At 55.6% G+C, this 21,690-nt stretch overlaps 1 non-coding gene and 1 pseudogene across 1 annotated transcript; both read right to left on the bottom strand.

Annotated features, from left to right (window-relative positions):
- Positions 1-12,614: 12,614 nt before the first annotated feature.
- On the bottom strand, positions 12,615-16,299 carry LOC138526693 (28S ribosomal RNA). The gene has a single exon (XR_011283717.1). It is a non-coding gene; the product is annotated as a 28S ribosomal RNA (ribosomal RNA).
- Positions 16,300-16,565: 266 nt separating this feature from the next.
- On the bottom strand, positions 16,566-16,728 carry LOC138526684 (5.8S ribosomal RNA; annotated as a pseudogene).
- Positions 16,729-21,690: the final 4,962 nt, after the last annotated feature.

The raw sequence follows: 21,690 nt of genomic DNA, 5'->3' as shown, positions 1-21,690 counted from the left end.
TTCTCAGGCTCGGTGAGGGCATAAATTCTACTACAAGGAGGAGTAGATCCAGGTATCAGGTCTATCTGGCAGTCATAAGACCTATGAGGAGGTAGAGAGTTAGCCTGATCCTTCCGGAAAACATCTTGGTATTCTAGGTATTCGGGAGGTAACTGGGGAGTCTCTGAAGAAATTGCTGCCAGTGCAACACCAGGTGGAGGGTGACAAGTAGAGACACATTCTGGAAACTGGACCGTCTTGCTCGCCAATCGATCAGAGGATTGTGTTTCTCTAACCAAGGTATTCCTAGAATAATCTGAAACTGAGGGGCCTTGATCACATCGAACACGATCTTCTCATGATGTCCATCTTGACTTACTAGCGTCACCTCTTGAGTGGTATGCGTTACTGGCCCGGAGGCTATCTCCGTACCATCCACCGTAGTAATGACGTCCTTTACAGCCTTGGGTCAAAGAGTTAGATTCATCCTCAAAACCATTTCATGATCCACATAATTGCCGATGGCACCGCTGTCGACGTAAGCTTCAATTGCATGTAATCGATCCAGATTATCAGGGCTAATGAGGACCATAGGCATCACGAAATGCGAGGTCACGGAACTGGTTTTCACGCTCGGCAAGAGGACCTCTATTCTTGTCGGGCAAGGTTGTTTCCCTGCTCAGAGTTTGTAACTTTGGTAACTGCAGCTCCTACTGCCTTCTTGGCAGGTTTCACCGGACAGTCTCGAAGAAAGTGCCCTGAGTTTCCGCAATAGAGGCATAATTGCAACTGTTTTCTCCTTTCCCGCTCCTTTTGTGTTAGAGGACCTTTCAGACCCCCTATTTGCATGGGTTCCCCGGAGTCTACTCCTTTGGAAGGAGTTGGCGGTTTGGAAAATACTCGAGCATCAAACTTGGAACGATCGGCCTTCCTGTTCTGCAGTCTGTGATCTATTTGAACGACTAAGTCTATATAGTCCGAACAATCTTGTGGGGGATTCACTACTTGGGCTAACACATCTTTGAGCTCTCCACGTAGACCTCTATAAAACAGCGTAATCCTTTTGTCCTCAGGCCATTGAGTTTCCACTATCAGTCTGTTGAAAGACGCAATATAAGCCAAAAGGTCTTGATTACCTTGTCGCAACGAAAGAAGCTCATTGTCCAAGGCCTGCCCCTGTGAATGTCTTGCGAACAGTTTTTCCATACTGAGCTGAAAAGCTTGAAAATCATGGAAGACCGGATCATCTTGATTTACTAGAGGGATCGACCAGTCTGCCGCATTGCCACTAAGGTACGAAAGCACGAAAGCTACTTTAGCTTGATCAGTTGGAAAGGCTTCTGGCCGGCATAAGAAATGCAACCGGCACTGATTGATAAATACTGCAAACCTCTTTGGGTCACCAGAAAATCGTTCGGGCGGAGCCAGAGGTACATTCCCAGGTAGGTTGATCTGCACTGGATTCATAGAGGATGTAGAAGGAAGATTTCCCCCAGATGCGGGTAACGGGGTCTGTCCGGCTTGTGACTGTAGCAATTGTCTAGCGAGATCATCTGTTCGCTCCTTGGAAATAATCAGTTCCCTTCTTAGAGCGTTCGTTTCCTGATGGGCTGCATGCACTTCTGCCCTTAGTTCCCCAAGTAACTGGGCTAGCTGGTCGGTATCCGAGGTTTCCATAGCGCCTGGACGGGAGTTTTGTGGTAGGCTTTGCGTTCTGTAACGCTCACCTGATTCCCGTAGAGGCGCCGGTCTTGACTGGGCGTATACCGTATCTTCAAAGGTGATGTGTAACACATGGCTGGCTCTTTGGGATGGACCTCTGTGCACTGTATGTCTGACTCGAAGGGTAAGATGTCTGCAGATAGAAAATATGGGATTAAGGAACTGGGTTATTGAATGTCTCTCTCTTCTTCCCTTTCTCTTCTCCTGTAGAACCCCAAAGGTTAACGCTCTCACCTTAGGTAAGTGAACGCTGTGCTCTCCATCTGCCTCGGGGCAGGGTGCTGTAACCAGTTTCTTCACTGGATAAGGGGAGCAGGCCTCTTGACTTCAGAGGACTGCACGAACGGTAAGTTTCGAGTAATTCTAATGTCTTTAAAGTCTTTAGTAATGATGTTTCTTGTTTTGCAGGGTTCAGGCGATGGCGGATGACGGGCTGAAGTGAGTTGAAGATGGAGCCCGTGTGATGAATAGAAGCGGCTGGAAGCACGTAAGTAAGCGCTTGTTGCCTGCTTCACGATGCGCTCTAACTGTCTTTTTATTTTGCAGGTACAAGTTCGGAGCGGCTGCAGGGTGCCGGAATACCCACTGGGTTAGATGTGGAAAGGAGTAATGGCACGTGAGTATTAAAGTTCCCCAATGTCTTTAAACGCACCTTGTTTTGTCTTTCAGATGCGGGATGCAGCGCCGAAGGCCTCCGGAGCGTGCGAAGAGTTGGTAAGCTTTTGTCTTTCAGATGCCGGAATGCAGTGTGAAGACCTCCGGAGCGCACGAAGAGTAGGTAAGCCTTTGTCTTTCAGATGCCGGAATGCAGCGCGAGGCGTTGGTGACAGCCGATGGACCAGGTAAGTGAAGAGCTGTCACTGAAGACCGTAATGCTAACCTGTTCTTTCTTGTCTTTATAGGTGTTGCTGAAGACTGGATTCAGGATGGTAAGCCTTTTTCCTTAGGCCCAGGATCAGATGCAGAAGACACGATGAGCGTTCTGCTGCAGAGGATGCAGAATAACGCAAAGCAAGATTCATCCATCGGGTGTGGTTTAAATAGCCTCCTGTAGTGCTTAGGTGTCTCCTTCCACAGCCAGGCCTAGGTAAGAAAAGAGTTCCTGCTTTCCAGAAGAGTTCCAGTGTTCTGAATCTAGGGAGTGGCTCCTGCCCCACCCAACAGGAAAAGTAGTTCCAAACAGAAGAGGATCAGAGGCTCAACTGGCAGGCAAGTAAGCAGCATGGTCTGCTGCAGGTAAGTCCACCCAAGCATTATGAGCCCGGCGCTTCCAGCGCTGGGACTGGGGATATTTATGAGCCTGGTGCCACTGGCGCCAGGACTGGGTCCAAAAGGTCCCAATTGGGACTGGTTGGCACTCGGAACCTGGGTTATGGATCTGCTTCCAAGGGAGTTGGGAAAACCCTGACCTTTTGGAAGCAGAGATCATGACACTAATAAACCTCGATGCCAAAATCTTTACAAAAAATTCTAACACTTAGAATGGATAAAGTAATCACTGACCTGATCCACCCGGATCAAGCAGGCTTTGTCAAGGGGAGACAAACGTTTGACAACATTAGGCGAATATCCCACCTGATAGAGAAGTCAAACAGGGCAGTCCTGAGGGCAGTGAGTGTTAGCACTAGATGCAAAGAAGGCAATCGACCGAGTCAAACGGTCATTCTTGTTTGCTACCATGATGGTTATGGGGTTTGGCGCTGGGCCTTCTCCACCTGGTCAAAGTCAACTATGGAGCACCACTTATCAGGCTAGCTATCAATGGGCATGTCTCCCAGGCAATAAGGATCACTAGGGGTACTAAGCAGGGCTGCCATGTCACCATTCCTGTACGCAAACCTTCTCATACCCTTCCTAGCTAGAATTAGACAGGGGAGGGGAATAAAAGGTATTACATTCGGTGGGGAAGACCATAAGGCAATGGCCTTTGCCGACGACCTCCTAGTCGTGTTTACAGCACTCCTAGGGGAATTTGGCAGAGTGGCAGACCTGATGACCAACAACCAAAAACGACAGTAGATTAATGAAAACATTATTGGCTAATGCTTTCACTTTGGTTTGTCTTGCGCTGGTCCAAGAATGTCACCTCTAGAGGCACAATACGAATGCCCCCGGCCGTTCCTCTTAATCACGGCCCCAGTTCTGAAAAACAACACAATAGAACCAGTGTCCTATTCCATTATTCCTAGCTTAAGTATTCAGGCGACCAGCCTGCTTTGAACCCCCTGGACACTCAGGCAGGGGCTGGGACAGGCAGTGGTAGCTCGCCTCGCGGCGGACCGCCAGCTCAATCCCAAAATCCAATTACAAGCTTTTTAACTGCAGCAACTTTAATATATGCTATTGGAGCTGGAATTACCGCGGCTGCTGGCACCAGACTTGCCCTACAATAGGCAATTGTTAGGATTTTAAAAGTGTACTCATTCCAATTACAGTGCCTTGAAAGAGTCCTGTACGGTTATTTTTCGTCACTACCTCCCGGAGTCGGGATCGGGTAGTTTGGGCGCCTGCTGCATTCTTTGATGTAGTAGCCATTTCTCAGGCTCCCTCTCCAGAATCAAACCCTGATTCCCCATTACCCGTGGTCACCATGGTAGGCACAGAAAGTGCCATTGAAAGTTGATAGGGCAGACATCTGAATGCATCGTCTCGGTCACTTGGATGTGCGATCGGTCTGAGGTTATTTAGAGTCACCAAAGCGGCCGGGCGAGCCCAGATTGGTCTTGGTCTGATAAATACACGCATCCCGGGAGGTCCGCGCTCGTCGGCATGTATTAGCTCTAGAATTACCAGTTATCCAAGTAACAGATGGAGCGATTAATGGAACCATAATTGATTTAATGAGCCATTTGCAGTTTCACTGTACCAGTCGTTTGTACTTACACGTGCATGGCTTAATCTTTGAGACACACATATGCTACTGGCAGGATCAATGAGGTAGCCGCACCTGCTGGAGGGTGGCAACGGGGGGAGCCACGCGACTGCCTCAGAGCCAACCTTCGCACCCTCTGGGGCTGTCTGCAGGACCCGAGCGTCAAAGAGCATCCCTAGACGTGTGCGGGTCGGGTGGATATGTTGGTCACGCGGGCTCCGGCGGCCGGGCCTTCTCAGTCAAGCCAGAGGGTGGCTGGGAGGGAGAGGCCAGGCACAACCTGAACTGGTAGGGGTGTTTGCCAGCACGCTGCCACTGGTATGGCGACAGAGGGGGTCAGTAGCCAACATGTGTTCCGAACTGCTGGAGAAACGTGCTTGGTGGAGGAGGGGCCACTTCGGGGCTTGCAAGGGGATCCCGTCTCATCTTACCACTGGGGAGTTGCCGGGCTGCTCGGCCTTTGCTCTAGAGCTGCCCACACGAGGGGGCTCTCCCCGAGGGAAGCACACCCTTGACACGGTCCCAAGGTGGGTGGAAGCAAGTTGCTTGAAACAGCTGAGGCTGGACAAGCAGTCCAACCCTAGACGGACCAAGTGCACCAAATCGACCCCATGGAGTGCTCGGAAAAGCACCCCCAGCAGGCCAGTCTGTGCTAGGGCACTGCGTGGGGCACGCCCCCCGGCCGGCCCGGGGTTTCACCATGGAGCCCGGGTTGGGCCAGCGAGAACCAAGAGGAGCGCAGACAGGTCCCTCTCACCGAGTCTATAGTAATCCGGAGGAAGGAGACTAGGTTTTGTCATCTGTGTACCCAGAGTGACAGAGTGGGAACTCTCGGCAAAAGCATCGGGCTCCTTATAGACCCAACTGGAGAAACATTTTAAACTGACGCCCATTGGGACTTCCAGAGCAGCCCAGTCGTCTGGTCCTTGCAGACATTCCTCTGGCCAATAACCAGATGGCCGGGCTCGGAGAGCGGCCATCTGGTAGGTCAATGCATTCCAATGGGCCTGGACGGGAAGGGCCTTTGGCCCCCCCACCTGACAAAGGACAGGGCACCGGCAGGTGCCCAAAGGCATGGGCCAGTACCAATCGTCATCCTCGAGCTCTGGCAAGTTTAGGTTCTTCTCCCCCCCTCCACGTAAGAGGTTTTTGATCCACCCTGGAGCTTATCCCTCCAGGGAGGGACAGTCGACCCACGTGTGAGACAGGTACCCAAGGCTGGGTGCTTGGGGGGACCAGCACCCCCCCAGTCATCCTGGAGCTTTAGCAGGGCCCCTTTAGAGCTTCTCCTTCCAGGGCTCCCCGCAACTGCCGCAAGGCTTGGGGGCTCGACCCACACGCACAAGGTTGGCACCCAAGGCCAGTGGGGGCAGCAGCCCGGGCCACCATGGAGCTCTGGCCTGGGCTTCTCCCACCATATTAGAGCTTTACCCTCCGGAGAGGGACAGGGCTCCCCACGATCACCACCGGGCTTGGGGACAGTCAACCCAGATGTGAGACAGGCGCCCAAGGCCAGGACACCCCCCCCTCCGCCAGCCAACCGGGAGCTTTAGCAGGGGAGCTTTATCAGGGGCCTGTGGGGAGCGATGCGACTACCACTGAGTTCGGGGGCTTTCGCCCTGGCCTGAGCTTCTCCCACAACATTAGAGCCTTTCCCTCCAGTACTAACCCACAAACACTGAGGAACTCAGGGCCGGCCACTGCAAGTGCATTTACCCTCACGCGGAGGAAAGGGACCCGCTCAGGGCGCCCCTTGACACACGCACCTCGTCTTGGACCTGACCACACGTGGTTGATATTTGCCAGAGGACCGGGAGCAACCCACGAACGCCATTGAATTAAAGCCGGTAATTGCGCCACGGCCGCCCTGGTGGCCGCAGGGTGGCACATCCATGCCAACTGTAGACAAATGCAGGAGTCAGCCGTGGCAACCACAACTCGGGCCATCTGGGCCTACTCCCCGGGCCAGATGGCCCGGCGGCCGTGCCTGCCCCCACCATCCAGGGGCACAGGTTTAAGGCACTACCCCCATGCTCTGGGGTGGGTGCTTAAGCTGCTACCTCTCTTCCCCGCCCTGGTTTTAAGGCACCACCTCAGCGCGCTCGGGCTGGGGAGACACTTCCACACTGACTATTAAGCTTACGGAACCCGACCGGAGACAAATGATGGAGTCAGCCGCAACTCTGGCCATCTGGTCCACCACCCACAACTTGGGCCATCTGGGCCTACTACCAGGCCAGGTGGCCCAGTGGCCGGCCGGGCCTGCCCCAACCCCACCGTTCAGGGTCCTTGCCCTGCCCTGTCCGGGGGCTTAAGGCACCAGCTGGAAGGCCCGGGCCCAAGGCCATCTAGTCTGCCAGGCTGATCAGGAAAGGTGAGAGCCGAGTCCAGCCGGAGGGGGCAAAGTTACGGCCTGGGGAAGTTGAGCCGAGTCCAGCCGGAGGGGGCAAGAGGGAGGGTGGGGGGCTTAAATCGAGGGGGATCGTTTCGACATGGTCAATCTCAGGACGTAACGGGGTATGGGTAGGGATCCATATACTAAAACTCAATGTTACAGGACTAAACACACCGACTAAAGAGACGGAAACTGGAGAACCTCCTCCAGGATACCAAACCCGACACTGTGACGCTCCAGGAGACCCATATCCGTAAGCAAGACAGACACAGAATGACGTTGAGAGGGTAACCCCAGGTTCTGCAGCCCAACGACAAGAGCAAAGCTTGAGGGATCCTCATAGCGTTTAGACACCTACCTGACGTTGAAATAATAGGCACAAAAAACAACAAGGAAGGTAGATTCCTCTTGGGGGTGTCCAGCTACAATGGGGGGTGGCCTCTCACAATCGCCACAGTGTACGCCCCCAACTCAGGGCAGGACGAATACTTGCAGGCGGTTTTGCAGAAGCCAGGACACTCACATCTAAAGGCCCATCTAGTAAACTACAGGCTAGCATAACAGAATGGCATTAGCAGATACATGCCATGAACTAAAAGAGGACTCCAAGAGGTATACTTACTACTCACATGTGCACCGAACATTCTCAAGAATTAATTACATATTGGTTTTCGGAGACACTGCTTTGCCAAGTACGGATCAAAGAAAGGGAAACCATAGCCCTGCCCGACCACACTCCCCTGCAGCTACAAATCCAATGGGAGGGGGGGGGGGAACCTCTGGAAGTGGTGGTTCCCCTGACATCTGCTGAGAGATGCAGTAATTTGCGACGAGATACACAAGTCCATCCGCAACTTCTTTGGGGAAAATAAGACCCCGGAGGTGCAGGAACATGTAGTATGGGACGCCTTTAAGGCAACCATGCGGGGGATGCTCATAGCAAAGCAGGCATCTCGAGCCAAACAGGAGAAGGCCCTTCAGGTGGACCTAGAACAGGGGTAATGGAGACCGATAGTGGGGGTAATGATCAGGAGGGAGTATAGGCATATCAAAGGGCAAATCAATATCCTTCTAGCTAAACAAGCAGTAAAATCGCTCCTATTCTTGAGGCAGAGGTATTTCCTCCAGGCAAACAAGGCAGGCCGGCTCTTAGCCAGGTAGGTTAAACAGAAGGAGGCGGCAGGTACAATACGCCACATTCAGATGGTGGAGGGACAGGAAACCACACCTACAGAAGAGATCCTGCAGGCGTTCACAGATTTCTATACAAGCCTCTACTCTACGGAGGCACCGGAGAGTGACCTCCAAAAGGCCTTCTTAAAATCTTGCTGGCTAAAAAGATTAGAACAGAGCCAGCGTGACACTTTAGAAGGGACGATTACCTAAGACGAGATGCATGCAGCGATCCAATCGCTACAACAAAATAAAGCCCCAGGCCCGGACGGGTACCCTGCCACATTCTATAAAGCATTCCATACCACATTAGTCCCATTAATGACATCCCTGTTCAACTCTGATACGGGCTGCATCTCCCAGTCCATGGAGGAGGCAAAGGTAATCCTCTTCCTTAAGCCAAACAAGAAACAAACCCTCTGTAGCTCCTACCGCCCTAATAAACCTCGATGCGAAAATCTTTACACAAAATTCTAACATCTAGCATGGATAAACTAATCACTGACCTGATCCACCCGGATCAAGCAGGCTTTGTCAAGGGGAGACAAACGTTTGACAACATTAGGCGAATATCCCACTTGATAGAGAAGTCAAACAGGGCAGTCCTGAGGGCAGTGAGTGTTAGCACTAGATGCAAAGAAGGCATTCGACCGAGTCAAACGGTCATTCTTGTTTGCTACCTTATGGTTATGGGGTTTGGCGCTGGGCCTTCTCCACCTGGTCAAAGTCAACTATGGAGCACCACTTATCAGGCTAGCTATCAATGGGCATGTCTCCCAGGCAATAAGGATCACTAGGGGTACTAAGCAGGGCTGCCATGTCACCATTCCTGTACGCAAACCTTCTCGAACCCTTCCTAGCTAGAATTAGACAGGAGAGGGGAATAAAAGGGATTACATTCGGTGGGGAAGACCATAAGGCAATGGCCTTTGCCAACGACCTCTTAGTCGTGCTAACAGACATGGACTCTTCCCTCCGGAGGTTAACAGCACTCCTACGGGAATTTGGCAGAGTGGCAGACCTGAAGACCAACAACCAAAAACGACAGTAGATTAATGAAAACATTATTGGCTAATGCTTTCACTTTGGTTCGTCTTGCGCTGGTCCAAGAATGTCACCTCTAGCGGCACAATACGAATGCCCCCAGCCGTTCCTCTTAATCACGGCCCCAGTTCCGAAAAACAACAAAATAGAACCAGAGTCCTATTACATTATTCCTAGCTTAAGTATTCAGGTGACCAGCCTGCTTTGAACACTGTACTTTTTTCAAAGTAAATGCTTCAGACCCCCAGGACGCTCAGGCAGGGGCTGGGACAGGGAGTGGTAGCTCGCCTCACGGCGGACCGCCAGCTCAATCCCAAAATCCAACTACAAGCTTTTAACTGTAGCAACTTTAATATATGCTATTGGAGCTGGAGTTACCGTGGCTGCTGGCACCAGACTTGCCCTACAATAGGTAATCGTTAGGATTTTAAAAGTGTACTCATTTCAATTACAGTGCCTTGAAAGAGTCCTGTACTGTTATTTTTCGTCACTACCTCCCGGAGTCGGGATCGGGTAGTTTGGGCGCCTGCTGCATTCTTTGATGTGGTAGCTGTTTCTCAGGCTCCCTCTCCAGACTCAAATCCTGATTCCCCATTACCCGTGGTCACCATGGTAGGCACAGAAAGTGCCATCGAAAGTTGATAGGGCAGACATCTGAATGCATTGTCTCGGTCACTTGGATGTGCGATCGGGTTGAGGTTATTTAGAGTCACAAAAGCGGCCGGGCGAGCCCAGATTGGTCTTGGTCTGATAAATGCACGCATCCCCGGAGGTCGGCGCTCGTCGGCATGCATTAGCTCTAGAATTACCAGTTATCCAAGTAACAGATGGAGCGATTAATGGAACCATAATTGATTTAATGAGCCATTTGCAGTTTCACTGTGCCAGTCGTTTGTACTTACACGTGCATGGCTTAATCTTTGAGACACGCATATGCTACTGGCAGGATCAATGAGGTAGCCGCACCTGCTGGAGGGTGGCAACGGGGGGAGCCGCGCGACTGCCTCAGAGCCAACCTTCGCACCCTCTGGGGCTGTCTGCAGGACCCGAGCGCCAAAGAGCATCCCTAGACGTGTGCGGGTCGGGTGGACATGTTGGTCACGCGGGCTCCGGCGGCCGGGCCTTCTCTGCCAAGCCACAGGGTGGCTGGGAGGGAGAGGCCAGGCACAACTTGAACTGGTAGGGGTGTTTGCCAGCACGCTGCCACTGGTATGGCGACAGAGGGGGTCAGCAGCCAACGTGTGTTCCGAACTGCTGGAGAAACGTGCTTGGTGGAGGAGGGGCCGCGTCGTGGCTTGCGAGGGGATCCCGTCTGATGTTACCACTGGGGAGTTGCCGGGCTGCTCGGCCTTCGCTCTAGAGCTGCCCACACGAGGGGGCCCTCCCCGAGGGAAGCACACCCTTGACACGGTCCCAAGGTGGGTGGAAGCAAATTGCTTGAAACAGCTGAGGCTGGACAAGCAGTCCAACCCTAGACGGACCAAGTGCACCAAATCGACCCCATGGAGTGCTCGGAAGAGCACCCCCAGCAGGCCAGTCTCTGCTAGGGCACTGCGTGGGGCACGGCCCCCGGCCGGCCCGGCGTTTCACCATGGAGCCCGGGTTGGGCCAGCGAGAACCAAGAGGAGCGCAGACAGGTCCCTCTCACCGAGTCTATAGTAATCCGGAGGAAGGAGACTAAGTTTTGTCATCTGTGTACCCAGAGTGACAGAGTGGGACCTCTCGGCAAAAGCATCGGGCTCCTTATAGACCCAACTGGAGAAACATTTTAAACTGACGGCCATTGGGACTTCCAGAGCAGCCCAGCCGTCTGGTCCTTGCAGACATTCCTCTGGCCAATAACCAGATGGCCGGGCTCGGAGAGCGGCCATCTGGTAGGTCAATGCATTCCAATGGGCCTGGACGGGAAGGGCCTTTGGCCCCCCCACCTGACAAAGGACAGGGCACCGGCAGGTGCCCAAAGGCATGGGCCAGTACCAATCGTCATCCGCGAGCTCTGGCAAGTTTGAGTTTTTCTCCCCCCCTCCACGTAAGAGGTTTTTGATCCACCCTGGAGCTTATCCCTCCAGGGAGGGACAGTCGACCCACGTGTGAGACAGGTACCCAAGGCTGGGTGCTTGGGGGGACCAGCACCCCCCCCAGCCATCCTGGAGCTTTAGCAGGGCCCCTTTAGAGCTTCTCCTTCCAGGGCGCCCCGCGACTGCCGCAAGGCTTGGGGACTCGACCCACACGCACAAGGTTGGCACCCAAGGCCAGTGGGGGCAGCAGCCCCGGCCAACATGGAGCTCTGGCCTGGGCCGCCTTAGAGCTTCTCCCACCACATTAGAGCTTTACCCTCCGGAGAGGGACAGGGCTCCCCACGATCACCACCGGGCTTGGGGACAGTCAACCCAGACGTGAGACAGGCGCCCAAGGCCAGGAAACCCCCCCCTCCGCCAGCCACCCGGGAGCTTTAGCAGGGCCCCTTTAGAGCTTTTCCCTGTGGGGAGCGATGCGACTACCACTGAGTTCGGGGGCTTTCGCCCTGGCCTGAGCTTCTCCCACAACATTAGAGCCTTTCCCTCCAGGACTAACCCACAAACACTGAGGACCTCAGGGCCGGCCACTGCAAGCGCATTTACCCCCACGCGGAGGAAAGGGACCCGCTCAGGGCGCCCCTTGACGCACGCACCTCGTCTTGGACCTGACCACACGTGGTTGATATTTGCCAGAGGACCGGGAGCAACCCACGAACGCCATTGAACTAAAGCCGGTAATTGCACCATGGCCGACCTGGAGGCCGCAGGGTGGCACTTCCATGCCAACTGTAGACAAATGCAGGAGTCAGCCGTGGCAACCACAACTCGGGCCATCTGGGCCTACGCCCCGGGCCAGATGGCCCGGCGGCCGTGCCTGCCCCCACCATCCAGGGGCACAGGCTTAAGGCACCACCCCCATGCTCTGGGGTGGATGCTTAAGCTGCTGCCTCTCTTCCCCGCTCTGGTCTTAAGGCACCACCTCAGCGCGCTCGGGCTGGGGAGACACTTCCACACCGACTATTAAGCTTACGGAACCCGACCAGAGACAAATGCTGGAGTCAGCCGCAACTATGGCCATCTGGTCCACCACCCACAACTTGGGCCATCTGGGCCTACTACCAGGCCAGGTGGCCCAGTGGCTGGCCAGGCCTGCCCCAACCCCACCGTCCAGGGTCCTTGCCCTGCCCTGTCCGGGGGCTTAAGGCACCACCTCGAAGGCCCGGGCCCAAGGCCATCTAGTCTGCCAGGCTGACCAGGAAAGGTTAGAAGAGTGCTCCCCGCCCAGCCCGCACACCCCCGCGGGTGCGTCCCTAGGGTGGGTGGTATTTTCCTGTGCGCCCCACAGGCCCCAGGAGGAAGGATTTATTTATTTTTATATTTTAGTATTTGTATAGCGCGCTGCCGCCTTGTGACAAAAGCTTGGCTCAGAGGATGACTTCCAATAGATGAGGTAGCTGCTCTGCTTCTTACGAAACCCTGAACCAGAATCAGGTTGTCTACGAATGATTTAGCACCAGATTCCCCACAAACATGCGGTGCACTACGGGTGAGAGAGGTGGCCCCTTCTGTCCACACTCAAGTCCCGAGGCAAGCGGCTCTACACACCGGCACCGAGGCCGGCTATCCTAAGCTAACCGATGCTCGACAGTGCAGCGGTATCACGGTCTGGGGGGGGAGGATTTCTGGTCTAGAGGCGTTCAGTCATAATCCCACAGATGGTAGCTTCACCCCATTGGCTCCTCAGCCAAGCATGCACACCAAATGTTTGAACCTGCGGTTCCTCTCGTACTGAGCAGGATTACTATTGCAACAACAAATCATCAGTAGGGTAAAACTAACCTGTCTCACGACCGTCTAAATCCGCCTCACGTTCCCTATTAGAGGGTGAACAATCCGATGCTTGGTGAATTCTGTTTCACAATGATAGGAAGAGTCGACATCGAAGGATCAAAAAGCGACGTCGCTATGAAGGCTTGGCTGCCACAAGCCAGTTATCCCTGTGGTAACTTTTCTGACACCTCCTGTTTGAAACCCAAAAAGTCAGCAGGATCGTGAAGCCCCGCTTTCACGGTCTGTATTCATACTGATAAATCGAGATCAAGCTAGCTTTTGCCCTTATGCTCCGCGGGAGGTTTCTGTCCTCCCCGAGTTCGCCTTAGGACACCTGCGTTATCCTTTGACAGGGTGTACCACCCAGTCAAACTCCCCACCTGCCACTGTCCCCGGAGCGGGTCGTGCACGGCAGGTGCCAGGCGCTTGGAGCCAGAAGCGAGAGCCCCACGGGGCTCGCTCCCCGCCTCACCGGGTAAGTGGAAAAACAGTAACAGTAGTGGTATTTCACCAGTGGCCCAAGAGCCTCCCACTTATCCTACCTCTCATGTCTCTTCACAGTGGCAGACAAGAGTCGAACTCAACCAGGTCTTCTTTCCCCGACGATTCTGCCAAGCTTGTTCCCTTGGTTGCGGTTTCGCTAGATAGTAGGTAGGGACAGTGGGAATCTCATTCATCCATTCATGTACATCACTAATTAGATGACGAGGCATGTGGCTACCTTAAAGGTCATAGTTACCACAGCCATTTACCCACGCTTCATTGAATTTCTTCACTGTGACATTCAGAGCACTTGGCAGAAATCACATTGCGTCAACACCCTCCACGGGCCTTCGCAATGCTTTGTTTTAGTTAAACAGTCAGATTCCCCTGGACCGCACCAGTTCCAAGTCAGCTGTTAGGTGTCGGCCGGGGCAGAATGCCGGCCCTGAACCCCCAGAGGGGGAACGAGATAGGCGAACACTGCAGCTGGGGTGATCCCCAGGAAGGGTCCGGCTCGCACCCAGAGGCAGAGCCGTCCCCCTGGGGGGGAAGACGCCTCATCCAGCCATGGTGCACGCCCCAGCCCTGCTTTCACGCCCCAGCCCAACCAACCCAGCCCTTAGAGCCAATCCTTATCCCAAAGTTACAGATCTAACCTGCCGACTTCCCGTACCTACATTGTTCTGACATGCCAGAGGTTGTCCGCCTTGGAGACATGCTGTGGATATGGGTACGGCCTGGCGCAAGATTTACAAAATCTCACCCAGATTTTCAAGGACCAGCGAGAGCTCACCGGACGCCGCCGGAACCGCGATGCTTTACAAGGCTCGGGCCCCTTTCTCGGGGCAAACCCATTCCAGGGTGCCCTGCCCTTCACAAAGAAAAGAAAATAACTCTCTGTGCGGCTCCCGCCGGCTTCTGAGGGATCATTTGCGTTACCGCACTGGACGCTGCAAGGGCGCCCGTCCCTGCCACTCTGCGTTCGGGGATCTGAACCAGACTCCCTGTCGATCGGCTGAGGGCAATGGAGGCCATAGCCCATCCCTTCCGAACAGCGCTCGCCCATCTCTTAGGACAGACTGACCCATGTTCAACTTCTGTTCACATGGAACCCTTCTCCACTTCATCCATCAAAGTTCTCGTTTGAATATTTGCTACTACAACCAAGATCTGCACCTGCGGCGGCTCCACCCGGGCCCTCGTCCCGGGCTTCTGTGCGTACCGTTGCAGCCCTCCTACTCGCCTGACTTAGCCCCCGCGGCTCTCAGAGCCCGCCTGGTATGGGCCTGATGCTCCAGCGCCATCCATTTCCAGGGCTAGTTGATTCGACACTGCTTAGTGGATCCCGACTACCATGGCCACCATCCTGCTGTCTATATCAACCAACACCGTTTCTGGGGTCTGATGAGCATCTGCATCATGCACCTTAACCTGAGGTGCGGTTAATCCTGCAGCGCCAGTTCTGCTTACCAAAAGTTGCCCACTGAGCACTTTCATACAATACCCGGCTCCACGCCAGCAAGCCAGGCTTCATACCCATTTAAAGTTTGAGAGTAGGTTGAGATAATTTTGGCCCCAAGACCTCTAATCATTCCCTTTGCTAGATAAAACTGGGGTTTCTGTGCGCCAGCTATCCTGAGGAAAACTTCGGAGAGAACCAGCTACTATATCGTTCAATTAGTCTTTTGCCCCTATACCCAGGTCGGATGACCGATTTAGACATCAGGACCGCTACGGACCTCCACCAGGCCGAGTTCACCATTTTACGGGTCCTATCACACACGCTCATGCATCATCTCTCTGACAGAGCGGGCGAGACGGGTCGGTGGAGGGCCCACCGCGACAGGATGCCACTGCAATCGCCGAGCACCGGCCCTCAACATCATTACATCACAGGGTTTCATTCATCTCTCTGACTCTGGCACGTGTTATACTCCTTAGTCAGTGTTTCCAGACAGGTTGGGTGGTTAACCGACATCACCTCAGACCCCTGACGCCCTTTGTGGGCCTCCCCGCCCGGCAGCACGACGTGGACGGGGCGTATTGAGGGCAGTCCACCACAGTCACATCAGGAGCCCCATCTCCCGTCGCCACTCTAGCGACCCCCAAGAGGGGCCAGGACAGTTGCCGGATAAGGGCCTGGTGGTGGTCTATCTCGCTCAGCCCCGTGGACACAGCAAAACTGCTGTCAGGGGCTGAAACACTCTCTTCTGGAGCAGAGAGCCACCTGCCCCGAATGCGCCCTGCTGGGGCTGGATGTGCCCGGGTTGCAGACCCGCAAGGGCCTCCACCGTTCCAGGTGACCAACCTGCCTGCCATGTGGAATCCTGTGGGTGGACTGCACAGACCCCACCAGTTTACCGCTCAACCGTTTCACGCCCTCTTGAACTCTCTTCAAACTTCTTTTCAACTTTTCCTTACGGTACTTGTTGGCCACCAGTCTCGCCCCCGTATTTAGCCTTAGACAGAGTTTACCACACGCTTTGGGCTGCATTCCCAAGCAACCTGACTCCAGGAAGACCTGATCCCGGTGTCAAGAGGCCGCTATTGGCCTACGACCATCCACATGGTGAGACTCGATCAGAAGGACTTGAGCCCCTTGAGCAATGCCGGGGAGTCGGTCTTCTGTACGCCACATTTCCCACGCCTGCCGCTGAATGGTGATTCGGCGCTGGGCTCTTCCCTTTTCACTGGCCGTTACTGAGGGAATCCTGGTTAGTTCCTTTTCCTCTGCTTAGTAATATGCTTAAATTCAGCAGGTCACCACGTCTGATCTGAGGCCGTGGTCGGGGAGCACAAAGCTCAGGGAAGCTGGCCTCGGGCCCGTACGGGGGGTTGCCCCAGCCCTGTGCCTCTGGCGCGTGAAACAGCATGAGGTGGGGAAACTGGGGAAGCCAGGACGAGTCAGCAAAGAGCTTGCGCACCAGATCCAAGGATCCAGCGATGGTGCTGATCGGGGTCTGACCTTAGGGGGATGAATGGAATGGGCTCCCTGCGACAGCCCCAGCCAAGCCCCTGGGAGTGAACCCCGGGGCGATTGATGTACAAGCGACCCTCAGACAGGCGTAGGCCCGGGAAAAACCCAGGGCCACACGGTGCGTTCAATGTGTTGATCAATGTGTTGATCAATGTGTCCTGCAATTCACACTAATTCTCACAGCTAGCTGCGTTCTTCATCGATGCACGAGTCGAGTGATCCACCGCCAAGAGTCACAGGCAACTTTTTTTTGTTCTAGACTTCGGCCTGACCCTGCCGGTGCAGGAGAGGTCGGGGGAGGCAGCGTCGCCTGTGGCAGGACAGCCCAGCGCTCTGTCTAGCTCGGCCGAAACCATTGTGGTTTCCCAAAAAAATTAAAAAAAAATGTTTTAAATCCAGGTGCTCAGCCTGACCGGCACCTGCAGCAGCACAGCGCTTCCCAGGGGGATGGAGGTAGGCCGCTCCGCCACCTGCCCACCCGGCCCGATCTACTGATCCTTCCCCGACCCCTTCCGCTTCCCTTTTGGGGGGGAGCTGGTAGACGGACAGCGAGGCAGGCCAGAGACAGCACAGACAGGGGGTCGGTGGGCCTGCTAGAGTTTTCAAACCCCAGCCCGGCCGCATAGGGCCCAGCTCCAGGTACCTGGCAAGAGGGAAGGTCACCCACTGTGCCAGCGGGCCTGGCCATTGCTGGCCCACAGATGTAGGCGGCTGGAACCTTGGCGCCCACCGTCAAGTAAGCCAGCTGCACCATGGCTCAGGGCTCATGCCTGGCGTGCCTGGTCCTGGGGAGGCGCCCCTCGAGAGCAGTCATGTTTCCCTCGGCTCCCGGTTGCCCCCGCTCGGGGCTTCCCTGCTGACGGGGTGTGCCCACCAATTACCCAGCCGCTGGCAGGTCAGAGAGAGGAGTGTGCGCCCCCGGCCAGCGCAGATGCGGGCTCAGTGAGGCGAGGGGGCTGGTTGACCACGTGTACCGGACCGCTCTGGGAGAGGTGCCCCGGGCTGTGGGTGTGCACGTCTGGGATGCAACCGAGGTCGGGCCCACGGCTCTCCCTCCCGCTGCTCCGCTGTTAATGATCCTTCATGCCCCCACCCACAAGCAGATAACATTCACACTCAAATGCCCCATTTTTCCTTCCAAACACACGTTCCAGATTCAAATGCCACCTCCCTCCTGACCTACATGCCACCATCCCTCCATCCGAACCCACACAAAGACACCAACATCCGTCCCTCCATACCTACACCAAGATGCTCCACCCCTCAGAGCCACACCCATATGCTTCACCTCTACCTCCAGATTCACACTCATTTGCCCTCTCTCTATACCCACACCCGATTACCCCATCCCTTCGACACACACATGCTCCCACCACTCCAATAAACCAGCATCCTTCTCTCCCGACAAACATACCCCATCCCTCCATTCACACCCAGATGCCCCCTTCCTTCCCACCAGAGTGCTCCAGCCCTGACCCACATGCTCCACCATTCCCTGCCATGTCCCCATCATATGCCCTGTCCCTCCATTCCAGATCAACAATGCCCCCTCCGATCCAGACTCCAAGATGCCCAATCCCTTCCTCAAGACCCATACCATGATGGCCCATGCTCCCTCCACACAGAACGATGCCCCTATCCGTCCTCCGACCAATGAGCCCCCATCCCTCCCTCTAGATGCACACCAATGTGTCCTATGCCTCCATTCAGACCCACAGCAATGTCCCCATCCCTCCCTCCAGACCCACACCCATGTGCACCATCCCTTCCTCTCAGACCCACACCAATATGCCCCATCCCTCCCTCTCAAAACCACACCAAGATGCCCCATCCCTCCCTCTAGACCAATACCATAATGCCCCATCCTCCCTCCATATAGCAAGATGCCCCTTCGCCTTGCATCAGATGCCCATGTGCCGATCCTGAATCACATGCAGATAGCCCCAGCCAACCCCCTCTAAAACCACCCATCCTACTATGCCCCCATCCGCCCAGACCCACACCAATGTGCCCCAATCCCTCCTTCCAGACCCACACCAATATGCGTCCATCCCTCCCCAGACCAATGTCCCCGTCCCTCCCATCAAACCCACACCAATGTGCCCCCACCACCTCCTTACAGAGCCACACCAAGATGCCCCGTCCCACTTCCCAACCCACACCTAGATGACCCATGCCACCCTCCAGAACCACTGTGCCCCATCTCTCCCTCCAGAAACACACCCATGTGCACCATCCCTCCACCCAAATCCACACCAATGTGCCCCCACCACCTCCCTCCAGAGCAACACCAATGTGCCCCCACCACCTCCCTCCAGAGTCACACCAAGATGCCCGTCCAACTTCCCAACCCACACCTAGATGACCTATGCTACCCTCCAGACCCATTGTGCCCCATCTCGTCCTCCAGAAACACACCCATGTGTACATCCATCCGACAGATCCACACCAATGTGCCCCCACCACCTCCCTCCAGAGCCACACCAATGTGCCCCCACCACCTCTCTCCAGAGCCACACCAAGATGCCCCGTCCCACTTCCCAACCCACACCTAGATGACCCATGCCACCCTCCAGACCCACTGTACCCCATCTCTCCCTCCAGAAACACACACATGTGTACCATCCCTCCAGCCCAGATCCACACCAATGTGCCGCCACCACCTCCCTCCAGAGCCACACCACTGTGCCCCCACCACCTTCCTCCAGGGCCACACCAAGATGCCCTGTTCAACTTCCCAACCCACACCTAGATGACCCATGCTACCCTCCAGACCCACTGTGCCCCATCTCTCCCTCCAGAAACACACCCATGTGCACCATCCCTCCACCCAGATCCACACCAATGTGTCCCCACCACCGCCCTCCAGAGCCACACCAATGTGCCCCGTCCAACTTCCCAACCCACACCTAGATGGCCCATGCCACCCTCCAGACCCACTGTGCCCCATCTCTCCCTCCAGAAACACACCCATTTGCACCATCCCTCCGCCCAGATCCACACCGATGTGCCCCTACCACCTCCCTCCAGAGCCACACCAATGTGCCCCGTTCAACTTCCCAACCCACAACTAGATGACCCATGCCACCCTCCAGACCCACTGTGCCACACCTCTCCCTCCAGAAACACACCCATGTGCACCATCCCTCCGCCCAGATCCACACCAATGTGCCCCGGATCTGGGTGGAGGGATGGTGCACCACCTCCCTCCAGAGCCGCACCAATGTGCCCCCACCACCTCCCTCCAGAGCCACACCAAGATGCCCCATCCAACTTCGCAACCCACACCTAGATGACCCATGCCACCCTCCAGACACACTGTGCCCCATCTCTCCCTCCAGAAACACACATATGTGTACCATCCCTCCAGCCCAGGTCCACACCAATGTGCCGCCACCACCTCCCTCCAGATCCACGCCAATATGCCCCCACCACCTCCCCCCAGAGCCACACCAGGATGCCCCATCCAACTTCCCAGCCTACACCTAGATGACCCATGCTACCCTCCAGACCCACTGTGCCCCATCTCTCCCTCCGGAAACACACACATGTGTACCATCCATCCAGCCCAGATCCACACCAATGTGCCGCCACCACCTCCCTCCAGAGCCACACCACTGTGCCCCCACCACCTTCCTCCAGAGCCACACCAAGATGCCCTGTTCAACTTCCCAACCCACACCTAGATGACCCATGCTACCCTCCAGACCCACTGTGCCCCATCTCTCCCTCCAGAAACACACCCATGTGCACCATCCCTCCACCCAGATCCACACCAATATGCCCCCACCACCTCCCCCCAGAGCCACACCAGGATGCCCCATCCAACTTCCCAGCCCACACCTAGATGACCCATGCTACCCTCCAGACCCACTGTGCCCCATCTCTCCCTCCGGAAACACACACATGTGTACCATCCATCCAGCCCAGATCCACACCAATGTGCCGCCACCACCTCCCTCCAGAGCCACACCACTGTGCCCCCACCACCTTCCTCCAGAGCCACACCAAGATGCCCTGTTCAACTTCCCAACCCACACCTAGATGACCCATGCTACCCTCCAGACCCACTGTGCCCCATCTCTCCCTCCAGAAACACACCCATGTGCACCATCCCTCCACCCAAATCCACACCAATGTGCCCCCACCACCTCCCTCCAGAGCCACACCAATGTGCCCCGTCCAACTTCCCAACCCACACCTAGATGGCCCATGCCACCCTCCAGACCCACTGTGACCCATCTCTCCCTCCAGAAACACACCCATGTGCACCATCCCTCCGCCCAGATCCACACCAATGTGCCCCTACCACCTCCCTCCAGAGCCACACCACTGTGCCCCCACCACCTTCCTCCAGGGCCACACCAAGATGCCCTGTTCAACTTCCCAACCCACACCTAGATGACCCATGCTACTCTCCAGACCCACTGTGTCCCATCTCTCCCTCCAGAAACACACCCATGTGCACCATCCCTCCGCCCAGATCCACACCAATGTGCCCCCACCACCTCCCTCCAGAGCCACACCAATGTGCCCCGTCCAACTTCCCAACCCACACCTAGATGGCCCATGCCACCCTCCAGACCCACTGTGCCCCATCTCTCCCTCCAGAAACACACCCATTTGCACCATCCCTCCACCCAGATCCACACCAATGTGCCCCTACCACCTCCCTCCAGAGCCACACCAATGTGCCCCGTCCAACTTCCCAACCCACACCTAGATGACCCATGCCACCCTCCAGACCCACTGTGCCACACCTCTCCCTCCAGAAACACACCCATGTGCACCATTCCTCCGCCCAGATCCACACCAATGTGCCCCGGATCTGGGTGGAGGGATGGTGCACCACCTCCCTCCAGAGCCACACCAATGTGCCCCCACCACCTCCCTCCAGAGCCACACCAAGTTGCCCCATCCAACTTCGCAACCCACACCTAGATGACCCATGCCACCCTCCAGACACACTGTGCTCCATCTCTCCCTCCAGAAACACACCCATGTCATCCATCCCTTCCCAGACCCACACCAATGTACCCCAACCCTCCCCCCAACGCACACCACTGTCCTTATCCCTCCCCCAGACCCACACCACTATGTCCTATCCATCCCTACACCAATATGCCCCCTTTCACCAGATCCACACAAATGTGCCCCAGCCTGCCAGACTCACACCAGCATGCCCCTATCCAACCAT

The sequence above is a fragment of the Ambystoma mexicanum genome, chromosome 7p (genome assembly GCF_040938575.1).
Source record: "Ambystoma mexicanum isolate Mex_15411 chromosome 7p, UKY_AmexF1_1, whole genome shotgun sequence".
NCBI classification, from domain to species: Eukaryota; Metazoa; Chordata; class Amphibia; order Caudata; family Ambystomatidae; genus Ambystoma; species Ambystoma mexicanum.
This window is presented reverse-complemented; position numbering and strand designations above follow the sequence as displayed.